Consider the following 5,779-nt stretch of genomic DNA (forward strand, 5'->3'; position numbering starts at 1 on the left):
AACCGTCCCCAGCGAAATCCCACGTTCGGGCGCAAAACTGCACGTTTGGAGCCACATTTTGTCTGAAGCTGGAAACCTGCATTCAAAGCTGGGAAAAGGTGCTCATTGACAGGCATCTCCACTTCGGGACCTCGTAGCACCTTCACCCGGGTGGCGTTGGAAAGGTCTGGGCGAGGGGGACACGGGGAGGTCAGGCTCGCCACGCGCACGCGCTTCCTCGCGAAACGGGAGCCCAAACAAAACTTTAAACGGACCCACCGAATTGGGGATCATCAATCCTGGGAAAATAACAACACACACCGCTGCCCCCCGTGCCAACTTGAATTTAGAAACCGTCCCCAGCGAAATCCCACGTTCGGGCGCAAAACTGCACGTTTGGAGCCACATTTTGTCTGAAGCTGGAAACCTGCATTCAAAGCTGGGAAAAGGTGCTCATTGACAGGCATCTCCACTTCGGGACCTCGTAGCACCTTCACCCGGGTGGCGTTGGAAAGGTCTGGGCGAGGGGGACACGGGGAGGTCAGGCTCGCCACGCGCACGCGCTTCCTCGCGAAACGGGAGCCCAAACAAAACTTTAAACGGACCCACCGAGCTGGGGACGGCTTTTTCCGGGGAGATAACCGCGCACACCGCTGCCCCCCGTCCCAACTTGAATTTAGAAACCGTCCCCAGCGAAATCCCACGTTCGGGCGCAAAACTGCACGTTTGGAGCCACATTTTGTCTGAAGCTGGAAACCTGCATTCAAAGCTGGGAAAAGGTGCTCATTGACAGGCATCTCCACTTCGGGACCTCGTAGCACCTTCACCCGGGTGGCGTTGGAAAGGTCTGGGCGAGGGGGACACGGGGAGGTCAGGCTCGCCACGCGCACGCGCTTCCCCGCGAAACGGGAGCCCAAACAAAACTTTAAACGGACCCACCGAATTGGGGATCATCAATCCTGGGAAAATAACCACACACACCGCTGCCCCCCGTGCCAACTTGAATTTAGAAACCGTCCCCAGCGAAATCCCACGTTCGGGCGCAAAACTGCACGTTTGGAGCCACATTTTGTCTGAAGCTGGAAACCTGCATTCAAAGCTGGGAAAAGGTGCTCATTGACAGGCATCTCCACTTCGGGACCTCGTAGCACCTTCACCCGGGTGGCGTTGGAAAGGTCTGGGCGAGGGGGACACGGGGAGGTCAGGCTCGCCACGCGCACGCGCTTCCCCGCGAAACGGGAGCCCAAACAAAACTTTAAACGGACCCACCGAATTGGGGATCATCAATCCTGGGAAAATAACCACACACACCGCTGCCCCCCGTGCCAACTTGAATTTAGAAACCGTCCCCAGCGAAATCCCACGTTCGGGCGCAAAACTGCACGTTTGGAGCCACATTTTGTCTGAAGCTGGAAACCTGCATTCAAAGCTGGGAAAAGGTGCTCATTGACAGGCATCTCCACTTCGGGACCTCGTAGCACCTTCACCCGGGTGGCGTTGGAAAGGTCTGGGCGAGGGGAACACGGGGAGGTCAGGCTCGCCACGCGCACGCGCTTCCTCGCGAAACGGGAGCCCAAACAAAACTTTAAACGGACCCACCGAGCTGGGGACGGCTTTTTCCGGGGAGATAACCGCGCACACCGCTGCCCCCCGTCCCAACTTGAATTTAGAAACCGTCCCCAGCGAAATCCCACGTTCGGGCGCAAAACTGCACGTTTGGAGCCACATTTTGTCTGAAGCTGGAAACCTGCATTCAAAGCTGGGAAAAGGTGCTCATTGACAGGCATCTCCACTTCGGGACCTCGTAGCACCTTCACCCGGGTGGCGTTGGAAAGGTCTGGGCGAGGGGGACACGGGGAGGTCAGGCTCGCCACGCGCACGCGCTTCCCCGCGAAACGGGAGCCCAAACAAAACTTTAAACGGACCCACCGAATTGGGGATCATCAATCCTGGGAAAATAACCACACACACCGCTGCCCCCCGTGCCAACTTGAATTTAGAAACCGTCCCCAGCGAAATCCCACGTTCGGGCGCAAAACTGCACGTTTGGAGCCACATTTTGTCTGAAGCTGGAAACCTGCATTCAAAGCTGGGAAAAGGTGCTCATTGACAGGCATCTCCACTTCGGGACCTCGTAGCACCTTCACCCGGGTGGCGTTGGAAAGGTCTGGGCGAGGGGGACACGGGGAGGTCAGGCTCGCCACGCGCACGCGCTTCCCCGCGAAACGGGAGCCCAAACAAAACTTTAAACGGACCCACCGAATTGGGGATCATCAATCCTGGGAAAATAACCACACACACCGCTGCCCCCCGTGCCAACTTGAATTTAGAAACCGTCCCCAGCGAAATCCCACGTTCGGGCGCAAAACTGCACGTTTGGAGCCACATTTTGTCTGAAGCTGGAAACCTGCATTCAAAGCTGGGAAAAGGTGCTCATTGACAGGCATCTCCACTTCGGGACCTCGTAGCACCTTCACCCGGGTGGCGTTGGAAAGGTCTGGGCGAGGGGAACACGGGGAGGTCAGGCTCGCCACGCGCACGCGCTTCCTCGCGAAACGGGAGCCCAAACAAAACTTTAAACGGACCCACCGAGCTGGGGACGGCTTTTTCCGGGGAGATAACCGCGCACACCGCTGCCCCCCGTCCCAACTTGAATTTAGAAACCGTCCCCAGCGAAATCCCACGTTCGGGCGCAAAACTGCACGTTTGGAGCCACATTTTGTCTGAAGCTGGAAACCTGCATTCAAAGCTGGGAAAAGGTGCTCATTGACAGGCATCTCCACTTCGGGACCTCGTAGCACCTTCACCCGGGTGGCGTTGGAAAGGTCTGGGCGAGGGGAACACGGGGAGGTCAGGCTCGCCACGCGCACGCGCTTCCTCGCGAAACGGGAGCCCAAACAAAACTTTAAACGGACCCACCGAATTGGGGATCATCAATCCTGGGAAAATAACCACACACACCGCTGCCCCCCGTGCCAACTTGAATTTAGAAACCGTCCCCAGCGAAATCCCACGTTCGGGCGCAAAACTGCACGTTTGGAGCCACATTTTGTCTGAAGCTGGAAACCTGCATTCAAAGCTGGGAAAAGGTGCTCATTGACAGGCATCTCCACTTCGGGACCTCGTAGCACCTTCACCCGGGTGGCGTTGGAAAGGTCTGGGCGAGGGGGACACGGGGAGGTCAGGCTCGCCACGCGCACGCGCTTCCCCGCGAAACGGGAGCCCAAACAAAACTTTAAACGGACCCACCGAATTGGGGATCATCAATCCTGGGAAAATAACCACACACACCGCTGCCCCCCGTGCCAACTTGAATTTAGAAACCGTCCCCAGCGAAATCCCACGTTCGGGCGCAAAACTGCACGTTTGGAGCCACATTTTGTCTGAAGCTGGAAACCTGCATTCAAAGCTGGGAAAAGGTGCTCATTGACAGGCATCTCCACTTCGGGACCTCGTAGCACCTTCACCCGGGTGGCGTTGGAAAGGTCTGGGCGAGGGGAACACGGGGAGGTCAGGCTCGCCACGCGCACGCGCTTCCTCGCGAAACGGGAGCCCAAACAAAACTTTAAACGGACCCACCGAGCTGGGGACGGCTTTTTCCGGGGAGATAACCGCGCACACCGCTGCCCCCCGTCCCAACTTGAATTTAGAAACCGTCCCCAGCGAAATCCCACGTTCGGGCGCAAAACTGCACGTTTGGAGCCACATTTTGTCTGAAGCTGGAAACCTGCATTCAAAGCTGGGAAAAGGTGCTCATTGACAGGCATCTCCACTTCGGGACCTCGTAGCACCTTCACCCGGGTGGCGTTGGAAAGGTCTGGGCGAGGGGGACACGGGGAGGTCAGGCTCGCCACGCGCACGCGCTTCCCCGCGAAACGGGAGCCCAAACAAAACTTTAAACGGACCCACCGAATTGGGGATCATCAATCCTGGGAAAATAACCACACACACCGCTGCCCCCCGTGCCAACTTGAATTTAGAAACCGTCCCCAGCGAAATCCCACGTTCGGGCGCAAAACTGCACGTTTGGAGCCACATTTTGTCTGAAGCTGGAAACCTGCATTCAAAGCTGGGAAAAGGTGCTCATTGACAGGCATCTCCACTTCGGGACCTCGTAGCACCTTCACCCGGGTGGCGTTGGAAAGGTCTGGGCGAGGGGAACACGGGGAGGTCAGGCTCGCCACGCGCACGCGCTTCCTCGCGAAACGGGAGCCCAAACAAAACTTTAAACGGACCCACCGAATTGGGGATCATCAATCCTGGGAAAATAACCACACACACCGCTGCCCCCCGTGCCAACTTGAATTTAGAAACCGTCCCCAGCGAAATCCCACGTTCGGGCGCAAAACTGCACGTTTGGAGCCACATTTTGTCTGAAGCTGGAAACCTGCATTCAAAGCTGGGAAAAGGTGCTCATTGACAGGCATCTCCACTTCGGGACCTCGTAGCACCTTCACCCGGGTGGCGTTGGAAAGGTCTGGGCGAGGGGAACACGGGGAGGTCAGGCTCGCCACGCGCACGCGCTTCCTCGCGAAACGGGAGCCCAAACAAAACTTTAAACGGACCCACCGAGCTGGGGACGGCTTTTTCCGGGGAGATAACCGCGCACACCGCTGCCCCCCGTCCCAACTTGAATTTAGAAACCGTCCCCAGCGAAATCCCACGTTCGGGCGCAAAACTGCACGTTTGGAGCCACATTTTGTCTGAAGCTGGAAACCTGCATTCAAAGCTGGGAAAAGGTGCTCATTGACAGGCATCTCCACTTCGGGACCTCGTAGCACCTTCACCCGGGTGGCGTTGGAAAGGTCTGGGCGAGGGGAACACGGGGAGGTCAGGCTCGCCACGCGCACGCGCTTCCTCGCGAAACGGGAGCCCAAACAAAACTTTAAACGGACCCACCGAATTGGGGATCATCAATCCTGGGAAAATAACCACACACACCGCTGCCCCCCGTGCCAACTTGAATTTAGAAACCGTCCCCAGCGAAATCCCACGTTCGGGCGCAAAACTGCACGTTTGGAGCCACATTTTGTCTGAAGCTGGAAACCTGCATTCAAAGCTGGGAAAAGGTGCTCATTGACAGGCATCTCCACTTCGGGACCTCGTAGCACCTTCACCCGGGTGGCGTTGGAAAGGTCTGGGCGAGGGGGACACGGGGAGGTCAGGCTCGCCACGCGCACGCGCTTCCCCGCGAAACGGGAGCCCAAACAAAACTTTAAACGGACCCACCGAATTGGGGATCATCAATCCTGGGAAAATAACCACACACACCGCTGCCCCCCGTGCCAACTTGAATTTAGAAACCGTCCCCAGCGAAATCCCACGTTCGGGCGCAAAACTGCACGTTTGGAGCCACATTTTGTCTGAAGCTGGAAACCTGCATTCAAAGCTGGGAAAAGGTGCTCATTGACAGGCATCTCCACTTCGGGACCTCGTAGCACCTTCACCCGGGTGGCGTTGGAAAGGTCTGGGCGAGGGGAACACGGGGAGGTCAGGCTCGCCACGCGCACGCGCTTCCTCGCGAAACGGGAGCCCAAACAAAACTTTAAACGGACCCACCGAGCTGGGGACGGCTTTTTCCGGGGAGATAACCGCGCACACCGCTGCCCCCCGTCCCAACTTGAATTTAGAAACCGTCCCCAGCGAAATCCCACGTTCGGGCGCAAAACTGCACGTTTGGAGCCACATTTTGTCTGAAGCTGGAAACCTGCATTCAAAGCTGGGAAAAGGTGCTCATTGACAGGCATCTCCACTTCGGGACCTCGTAGCACCTTCACCCGGGTGGCGTTGGAAAGGTCTG

The sequence above is a fragment of the Osmerus eperlanus genome, unplaced genomic scaffold, assembly GCF_963692335.1.
Source record: "Osmerus eperlanus unplaced genomic scaffold, fOsmEpe2.1 SCAFFOLD_163, whole genome shotgun sequence".
Taxonomy (NCBI): Eukaryota; Metazoa; Chordata; class Actinopteri; order Osmeriformes; family Osmeridae; genus Osmerus; species Osmerus eperlanus.